Here is an 11,508-nt window from a genome sequence, read left to right as displayed (position 1 = left end):
ACAACCATAGGGGGTTGGTGCCATCAGCGCACCTCATGCGGTACACTGTAGGCATTACTTAAGGCTCTTTGCAGCATGCCCTCGGCCCCTAGGTGCAACTCCGTTCTTCCCTTTTACTGTACCTCCTTTCAGTTGCTTCATATTGCAACTGCAAGGTTTTCCTCCTGTTACATCTTTAAAACCTTTTACTGTCAATTTCTGTTTCAGTGCAGAATGACCTCATAGGTTCCAGTGCTTGTGGCCTCAATTATATGCAGTATTCAATTAAATTACAGCAAAAAGTAAAAACAGAAATATTTTGTTGGTTTATATTCCACATATTTCATTATGATGCATCATACACATAATGCTCAGCATAATTAATCATATCCATGGGAATTTGATTAAATGCAGAAATTTGTCTCTGCGAAAGATACAGAATTGGGGGACAGTAGACTTTGAGACTAAGTGTCAAAATGTGTTGCTGTATGTGAAGAAATACCATTTGCAATTTCTACCTCATCAGCATCAGTGTCTTGGTAGCTACTGTATTAACATAAGAATAAATGGTATATCGAAGAGAACACTTCAGACTAACAAAGGAAGTAATTTAAGTAATTGTAGTTAATGAAAATTTACCTTATATCACCTATCTGTGTATAAGAAATTTACAGTTTAGCTATTGAATAGCCTATATAATCTTACCTTTAACATCTTACTATTGACTTCCAAAGTTAGTGGTGAGAATTTCTTAGTTAAACCCAATAGCATTAGCAAGCATATGGTAGTGATGATATTAAATTATCAAATATTTTATATGGCTGTAGGCTTAGCCTTTTGAGATATGTCTCCTGTGGCATGGTATGAGATACCTTTTGTGTAGAATAGCCTAGAAACTTAACGTAGGCATTGCCATTCATTGAACATTAGTAACATAACTAGCCTAGCCTTTAAAGTAAGGCCTCAATATGAGATTTAAATTTGTTGAAGGTTATGTTAACCTGATTGTAGGCTAGTTATTGTACATGTCAAAAGGATTATCTTATCCTATAAAACCTTCTATTATACCTGGCCAGCATTACGCTAATTTTTCTGCAAAAAATTGCAGATGCAAGTCTGGTTTATTTATGTTTATTTTCCAAATGGGATTGGAACTTTCCCAACCATAGACTTATTTATTAATAAACAAGACATTAAACCCAGGTCCATAGGGCCTCAGATGTGATGCCCCCAGAGAGACCCTGGTGGTTAGGTGACAAACCCTTATCCAGGTGATTTGATAGATTAAAAGTAGGGTTGGCCTTGTTTGGGCTCTTTGGGTCAGGTAAAATTTGAGAACCTAGAATGTATTGGAATGATGCTTACCTTATTGGCTGACTGAAGCTGCACTCAAATTGTACTACCAGTTAAATGCAATATTCAGAACAGGTTTGAAATGTTATGTGACTAATGCTGGAGGTTAGGTTTCGGTTTTTGCTGCATTGTGCCTATTTATGTGGTTGTATGGGGATAATTATTCACTGACGAGCTGGCTTTGTAGGCTCTTTCAATCCCATAGGACAAGGTCCCAGTAAGAGGATAGTGCCATTAGTGCACCTCACTTGGTGGACTGTAAGCATTACTTAAGGTTGTTTCCAGCATCTGTACCTCCTTTCGTATTCTCTTTCTTCCATCATACTTTCCACCCTCTTCTACCAATTGATTCATAGTGCAACTGCAAGGTTCATCTCCTGTTACTCCTTTAAAACCTTTTACTGTCATAGGCCCCAGTGCTTGGCCTTTGACCTAAATTCCATATTCACTTCAATTCAATTCAGTAGGCAATAAATGTGACTCATTCTGTTCTAAGGGTAGGATGGGTAAGGACTTGGTTGCTGCATTAATTTCCTTGTACAGTACACTGTTACAGTGTTGAGCACAGAAATGAAATCGTATTAATTTTTTAGCATTAAATTTCTTGTTGTAGGCTAGCTTTAGCACCTGGTATTGTAAGTCCTGCAAATGTGTAAATTAGTTTGAGCTGTTAAATATTTCACTATAAAAGGCATAACATGATATGTGAAAATTTAATAAACTTTAAATTATTTTTTCATTGTGTATTTTACAGGTGTGTTAATGTCAGTGCACTTCAGATGGTGCACTGTAGGCATTACTTAAGCCTTTTTACAGTGTTCCTTCAGCCCTAGCTCTCTTTCATCCATCTGACTTTCCATCCTCTCCTAATGTTAACTGGTTTGTCTTGCAATTAAGAGGTTTACTTCGTTGCACCTTTAAGACCTTTTTACTCTCAATGTGCCTTTCAGCACTGAATGACCTCAAGAGGTCCCAGCACTTGCCCCTTGCCCTACATTTTATATTCCATAGTATATTCCATTCCATACCAATTGTTACGTATATTCATGTATAGCATGTCGTCATTGGATTAAGCCTGAGATTTGTATTGTTGGTGGTGATAAAATTTTGTGTGTAATAGTTTTTGTTATAGATGGAGTATATATAGCTTGAGCTCCTTGGCGCAAATCTCGTTAATAAAATAATTATTTGGTAAAACTGAATACTACTGCATCCCTCAGGTTCGTTAATTACCAGTTTGTTTATTTACTTACTTATTTTCGTATAGCAAAATGGTCTCATCGTTTAGTACCAGCCCGTCGGGGTCGGGAATGAAAGTAAAAACAAACAGATGATCGTAAAAATCCTAAATATAAAAAAGTTTTGAATATGAAATAGATTGTTTCTCGAGTGGCGTTTTTCTTCTTCGTTTTGAAAGCCTGCATGCCTCCAACTCATGTTATTGTTATAGATAAATGACTTGGTTAGTTAGAAGTAACAATTACGAAAAGTGGACAAATACCTTTTGTTAAATCATTTATTTAGACCATGGGCTGTTAACATTAAGATATTCGATACCATTTCAATATCTTCTAGTCATCTATTATCGCGCAAAATATTTACTAGGAGTATAACTTGAGAACAAATCATAATTAAAGTATGATTATAGAATTTTAAGTGAGAGCCCCGGAGAGAGATTAGGTAACTACGATTTTTATTATAGTAGTCCCACGTGCGTAAATGCAATAGAAAATGTGTCAAATTGTTTTCATTATAGAAAACTAAATTAGAATGGAATACTCTCGTAGAGCATTCACTCGAGCATTGAGTTAGAGATGAAGATTTTAGAAAGATTTAGAATTATATTTCCTAAAGTCTAGTTTTTGTTTATGAAAGTTTACTAATGGTCGTTGGGCATTGGAGGACTATCGTGAACTGTCGACGAAATCCAGTAGATGTGAAAGAACATTGCAAAAAAACGTATCAATTAACAGGATTAGTTTACATATGTGTATATATATATATATATATATATATATATATATATATATTTTAAATATATATAATATATATATATATATATTATTATTATTATACTAGTCGTTCTGACAGATAATGCTCATTATATCTCCCGGGACTGATTTCTTACACTAATACGAGACCCAAGTCTTTTGGAAGGAGTATTTGCAGTATATAATATAGATATATATATCTATATATATAATATATATATATATCCATATTATATTATAATATATATATATATATATATATATATATATAGATATATATATATATATATATATATATATATATATATATATATATATGTGTGTGTGTGTGTGTGTGTGTGTGTGTGTGTGTGTGTGTGTGTGTGTAATGGTTTAGCCTCGAGAAGTTTCTAATTATCCGCTTTCATATAGATAAAAGTAGAAGAATTTAAGTCCAGTTCTATATGCTCTTGACCCTTATTCTGCTGAGGATGTTCGAAGGAAATTTAAGAGAGAAACTTAAGAATATAAATTATGCGTGCTTGTGTTCTTTGCCTCTCCAATATCAAGATTAATGCAGGACAGCTGGGCTCATTTGTAGATCGACATCAAATATGAATATATCAGATGGTTTTTTACACCTTTAATCTTCCCCTGCCCCCCATTTTTTTCATACAACCGAATCGTGTTTGCATTTTTTTTTTTTACTGTAGTATGCTGTTTGCTTGAGAATATTTTATATACCATTTTAATTCCCGTGATTGAAGGTACACAATAATAAAACAAACATATATTTATATTTATATATATATATATATATGTATACTGTATATGTATATATATATATATATATATATATATATTATATATATATATATATATATTGTATTCCTGATTGGCGAGAGAGAGAGAGAGAGAGAGAGAGAGAGAGAGAGAGAGAGAGAGAGAGATGATTACCGTTACATTCAACACAACGACTGACTCTGTGCTTACAAAACAAGCCTTGTATAGTGTTTAAGCCCGAAGTGTTTTTGTTAAGTTGTGATTTAAGGTTACTGTGCATTTATATGAAAATTTGATTGATAGAGAGAGAGAGAGAGAGAGAGAGAGAGAGAGAGAGAGAGAGAGAGAGAGAGAGAGAGAGAGAGAGAGAGAGAGAGAGAGAGAGAGAGGGCATTTTCTTGTTTATATTTTTAAATGAAAGTACGGAATCGTATTAGTATGCATTATTCTTGCTTCTGTCTGACTCTTACGATAATGATGAAAGGTTAGTTGATGCTACTTGGCTTGATATCTAAGCGTCACCTACTCCGAGGTGCTAGTACTAAACACCGTATGGTAAATGTAGATGGCCACACGAGGATATCGTTTATTAATGTAATTTGTCGACACAGTATAGAAACGGGTGTGCATAATACTTTGAACCCCGAGGGGCTAGTACTAAATACGGCCGTCCCAAGGAACTTCCTCTGTTTAGTACTAGCTCCTCGGAGTAAGTGACGCGTAGATAAGCCAAAGCACCGGTTAGCTTGTCTTCAAAGTGTTGAAATTAACCTACCCTAATTCATCCATAAAATTGAAATTAATTATGTTATTTTGTCTTTTAAGTCATTAAATGCTCTTATAAGTTATATTTTCTTATTGTTTCATGGTTATATACCTCCTTACCATCACAGCCATATTGCTATTATAGTTGATGGTGGAGGTGATGGTATCGGTATGTACATGTAATTGCAGTTTCACATTATCGTTTTGTGTATATGTCACTGCATTTATTATTCCTGGCTGAGTCCATGTTCTCTCCTATTGCATCTCTTGAAATCAGCAAGCTAGCGATTGGAAGACAAGCAAAAATAGGACTTGAGGCTTTATTCCCTACACTGCGCAATATTCTCTTACTTAAAGCGCTGATTTTGTTGCTGATGTCAGTATTAAGTGTTCTGTTGATCAAGTGCCCAGCAACTGCCGTGTTATGTGAAAATTTCATTTTGCGTGACAAGTTCTCTCTCTCTCTCTCTCTCTCTCTCTCTCTCTCTCTCTCTCTCTCTCTCTCATAATATATGTATATATATATATATATATATATATATATACATATATACATATATATATATATATATATATATATATATATATATATATATATATATATATATATTAGCCCCGTAGCTTATCAGACGTTTTTAGAGTGATATATATATATATATATATATATATATATATATATATATATTATATATATATATATATTTATGTATAGATATATTAGACCCTTGGCTTATTCAGACGCTTTTAGAGTGATATATATATATTAGCACCTTGGCTTATCAGACGCTTTGAGAGTCGGGCCTTCTATTAAGTAAGAAATACTCAGCAGTACACCCGGCACTAAAATGTATCATATATATTTTATCTCTAACAGCAGCCTCATCATAAAGTTCCTAGCCTACACTACCCTACACTTCATCATTAATGTTCAATTTTAATGGCGTAAAAAATGCATAATCTACGATAATAGCTTAGGAAAAGAACATCAGAGTAATGTATAGAAGTGTGATAATTTGAGGTGGTTGTATTTATATATGCATATATATATGTGTGTATGAATGTATGTTTTATTATTATTATTCGGAAGATGAACCCTATTTATTCATATATATATATATTATATATATATATATTATATATATATAATATATTTAATATATGATATTATGGATTATTATTATTCTTATTATTATATTATTATTATTATTATTATTATTATTAGAAGATTAGAATTATTATTCATCCATATGAACCCTATCCCATCATATATCTATATATATATAATATATATATATATGTGTGTGTGTGTGTGTGTGTGTGTGTGTGTGTGTGTGCGTGTGTGTGTGTGTGTATGCATGTATGTGTATATATTTATTAATAATTATTCAGAAGAATGACCTATTCATTATTCATATATATATTATATATATATTATATATATATATATATATAGAGAGAGAGAGAGAGAGAGAGAGAGAGAGAGAGAGAGAGAGAGAGAGAGAGTGTGTGTTGTTGTGATGTGTGTGTGTGTACGTATGTGTATTTATTGAAATTTCTTGTTTCCAAAGTATATGATGATCATTGGAAAGAAGTAACAGAATATATGGGGAATACAGAAAGTTATTCGAAAATAATGAATAAATTTGGCAAAAGTTCTGTACTTGCCAGCTACATTACTCTGTTTTTTCCTAAGCTACTCTTTAAAATTATATATAATATATATATATATATATATATATATATATATATATATACATTTGTGTATACACACACACACAACACACACACACACACACACACACACCACACACACACACACACATATATATATATATATATATATATATATATATATATATATTATAATATATCATAAGTATATATGTCACCTGAAGTGATTTCATTTCCTCTGTCCTTCTGTTATGACTAAGCACCACATGAGTTAATCCTCTTTAACACCTGTGGTCATCGCCTTTTTGAGCACTAACTAAAGGTGGATACACCTTTAAAGCTTTAAGTGAACTCTATAAATAAATAGAACATTTGCGTATATGCCGTCGTAGCAGGTTGAGTTATTGACGCTGATTTATTTTGATGGTTGATTTATTTATTTGATTGTATATTTCACTCACGCTAGAGTTGTTTTCTGAAAAGCAAACTATTTTGCCGTCTTTTTCTGTCAGTCTGCCCTCAGATCTTAAAACCTACTGAGGCTGAGAGAAGTTCGTCGAACTTCTCAGTTCTAGAGGTCCATTGGAAAGGACCCAGCTGTGAGAGAGAGAGGCTGGTCACACAGACTGGACGACGGTAAATCTAAATGTGAAGTTTATTACCTATAGGATATCGGTGTTACACACATGAATAAAGTCACATGTAAACGCATAGCATACGACTTTGGATATAGGGAAAAAATAGGTTCTCGCACATTACCTAATGACAACGAATACCCTTTAGTGAAATTTCCATTTTATATTATTTGTGGAGTCTCTCTCTCTCCATGTTCCTTGTATGTTAAGTTTGTTTATGTTTATTTCTCTCTCCCTCTCTCTCTCTCTCTCTGAATTTTCTTTGTATGTCAAGTTTGTTTATGTTTATTTGTTTTGCTCTCTCTCTCTCTCTCTCTCTCTCTCTCTCTCTCTCTCTCTCTCTCTCTCTCTCTCTCTGCTTTGAACACGTTTACAAATTCTTTGATTGTGTCTTGTCATCTGTGTTCCATGCTTATTTCTCTCTCTCTCTCTCTCTCTCTCTCTCTCTCTCTTCTCTCTCTCTAATAATCCATATGGTCTTTCGCAACGTCTCGCCCTGACTGTTCTTCGCCACGTCCGATTCCTGCATTCCATTCGATCTCGTTCTAGATTACTTTTTATTTTGCTCGACACTTCCTCATGTAAGTAGTATCCTTGCTTTTAAGTACTCTCGTATCTTACTCTGTTTTATGTTCCCCATTCCCTAACACCTCCCCTACTCCTCCCCAGTCCTCCATAAATCCCCCCCCCACTCCCCGTTTTTTTTAATTTTATTTTTGACCCAGATTAGCTTTTCCCTTACTCGTAAGGTTGGGAGTTCCCTTGACTTCGCAGAGATTTTCACCCTTCTTGGACGTCCAAGGTCTTGACCCCAGCAGCATCAGCAGCTACGGCTATACTGACACCACTGCCTCGACTCTCTCTCTCTCTCTCTCTCTCTCTCTCTCTCTCTCTCTCTCCATGTGCCAAGCCTCGTATATTATGCTTGTTCTTTCGTTCGTTTTTTACGCAGGCTCTATTTCACACATGTACATGTTTAAATATTCTGCTCTCTCTCTCTCTCTCCACTCTCCCTCTTCTCTCTCTCTCTCTCTCTCTCTCTCTCTCTCTCCTTTGAACACATGCATACAAATTCATTATGTATGTTTTCGTGTCCGTTCCATCTCTCTCTCTCTCTCTCTCTCTCTCTCTCTCTCTCTCTCTCTCTCTCTCTCTCTCCTTTGAACACATGCATACAAATTCTTTGATTATCTTGTCATCTCCGTTCCATACTTATTTCTCTCTCTCTCTCTCTCTCTCTCTCTCTCTCTCTCTCTCCTCTCTCTCTCTCTGCTTTGAACACATGCATACAAATTATTATGTAATGTTTTCGTGTCCGTTCCGCATCTCTCTCTCTCTCTCTTCTCCTCTCTCCTTTGAACCACAACATACAAATTCTTTGATTATCTTGTCATCTCCGTTCCATGCTTATTTCTCTCTCTCTCTCTCTCTCTCTCTCTCTCTCTCTCTCTCTCTCTCAAGATTGAAAACAAAAGTCTCCTGGCCAATCTAAATCAAGCAAGCGTCTTGTGTATTTTCACTTTCATCTCGAATGCCTTTTGTGAGGGGGTGGACTTGGTTTTGCCTCGGGTTTAAGGGACCACTCTTTAGAGGTTGGAGGGGGTGGGCTGGTGGGGGTTAAGGGAAGGGAAGGGAAGGGGGTGGGTAGGGAAGCTGCTTGGTAAAGGTCTGCTCTCGAATGTTGGCTTGTTTCGCGTTTGGATTCATTTTTTTTATTATTATTTATTCATTGTTTGTTTCCAGAGCTGTTTGGGGATTTTTTTCTTTCGTAGTTGGCCCTTGGGTTCGTTTTTTTTATTTTTTGTGTATTTTTTTATCGTTCAGTGTGCTTGTACGCGGTTTTTTTCGTTTGTAGGCTGAAATTGCTTATGGCCATTCGTATTCCTGTGCTCTCCATGAACCCTCATATATATATATATATATATATATATATATGCATATCATATGATATATATATATATATATATATATATATATATATATATATATATATATATATATATATATATATATATAAAGTTTCATCCTTTAGACGTAAATTCGGATCCAACATCAGTTCATTTCGTAAAGGAGTTAGCCTAACAATTTTTTCATACATAATTTTTATATATATATATATATATATATATATATAGATATATATATATATATATATATATATATATATATACATATTTGTGTGTGTGTGTGTAAGGGAGAATATGAAATGAATTGCTGAACTAATTCGCCTTTAGGGAAGTGGAGTGTGGATCTTGGAATGAAGGTATGAAGGCTGAAGCTTTTGCAGTGAACTGCTTGCGCAGTATAACCTGTTGCATAGGAAGAACTAATATAATGAGATATGTCATTCTTAAGAAATGTTAAAGAGGTTAGTGTAGGGAAGAGGCCGAATCAGAGGAATTTGAGAAGATTCGAGCAAGCAGACGACGTATGGTTAGTGAAGTGGGTGTTGAATTCAGAAGTAGCAGGGAGAAAACTAGAATGTGTTCGATAAATGGCGTGGAATAAGAACTGGAAGGGAGGAGTCTTCCTGTCCAGGAAGCTTGGAAGTGGCCTTAGTGCGCAGCTGATTAACCTTCATTATATGCGTGTGAAATACTTAATGTTATGGATATATTACTACATTGGCTTCATCTGCGATTCGGCAGTGGAAGTGTGAATCTGTGTTGCTTAATCACTGGGGCCACACCTTGTTAGAGGAAGTAGCTTAAGCTTATATATATATATATATATATATATATATATATATATATATATATATATATATATATATATATAATATATATATATATATATATATGTGTGTGTGTGTGTGTGTGTGTGTGTGTGTGTGTGTGTGTAAGTGTATGTGTGTGTTTTAGGAAACAGTAGTTTTAGAAACATAGAGCTGTAGAATCTATTCTCTTCGGTGTTTTTATGAGGATATTATTATTATTATTATTATTATATGTGTGTTATTATTATTATTGTTATTATATATGTGTGTTATGTATACATATATATATATATACATATTTTGAGAGAAAGAGAGAGAGAGAGAGGTACGGCATGCAGACACAGACGTGGACCATCGACCTTTGAATTATCGTCCATTCAACGTTTGGCTTTTGATTCTCATGATTTCTTGATTGTTTGTTGCTCTCATTTCGTCTCTCTCGTTCTCCTTTGCAGTTATTATTGAACGTGTTTTTCTTCGCAAGATGGGGTTGCCGAGGAGATCTCCGTTTCCAAAGGGCAAAACACACACACACACACACACACACACACAGAATCTTGTTACTTATAAAGTCATGTTTTGTTGTCTGGATATTTGACGCCATTGAGGAAGAATATTCATTGACATTTTATTTTTGTTTTTGTTATTTTATTAAAAAGCGATTTCTAAGAGAGAGAGAGAGTATCTTATGACCTGTGGAGGGCCTCCTGTTTTGATAGAATACGCTTTTGACGGAATGATGAACATTCATTCTTGTTTTTAAATTTCTCTCAGCACCTGTTGGGACTCTCAACAGTTGGATAGCCTCCGGGTACATCATTCTTTGCTGTGGTCAAGATGGGCATTCTGGATTTTTAAGGGGAACTTTCCCAATATTGTTCCTCCTCCTCAACCCGGGGATTGAAAGCTGGTTATTTGTTTTGTGAGGTGAAGTTTCTACCACTTGCGTTACGAGATACAGAGATTTGCAGCTTGAAAAAATTAATTTTGTTTTGATATAACGTTAGATAGTTAGTGAGAGAGAGAGAGATTTGCACTTGAAAAAATAATTCTTGTTCTGATATAACGATAGTTAGTCAAAGAGAGAGAGAGAGAGAGATTTGTAACGTGAAAAAATTATTTTTGCTATGATATAACGTTAGTTAGTCAGAGAGAGAGAGATTAACTTGGAAAAAATAATTTTTGTTCTAATATAACGTTAGTTAGTCAGAGAGAGAGAGAGATTCGTGAAATATTTGAATGAATTTTCTTTTTTGATAAAGAATAAATTTCAAAAATTGTCAGGTAAATAGACAGGCAGATGGAGAGAGGGTAGAAATTAAAGTCTATTCTAACGTTAAACTTTAATGTTTGTAGCTCCACTTTTTCTTGTAATATTCTGCCAGAAGACTTAGCGAGGGAAACATAAGTTTGAGAACATTGTTTCCATATATTTGCCAAAGAAGACTTTTACTTTCCAGTAGTGTTGTTAGTTACTTGTGTGCGTTTTTGTTTTTTTTAATATGTTAAACGACAGCTAGATGGCACCACAATACCCTTATGAAGCGCCTCAGTGGCGTGGTTGGTATGGTCTTTGCGTCCCACCTCGGTGGTCGCGGGTTCGATTCTCTGCCATTCCGTTGAGGAGTGAGAGATG

Source organism: Macrobrachium nipponense, chromosome 26, assembly GCF_015104395.2.
Source record: "Macrobrachium nipponense isolate FS-2020 chromosome 26, ASM1510439v2, whole genome shotgun sequence".
NCBI classification, from domain to species: Eukaryota; Metazoa; Arthropoda; class Malacostraca; order Decapoda; family Palaemonidae; genus Macrobrachium; species Macrobrachium nipponense.
This window is presented reverse-complemented; position numbering follows the sequence as displayed.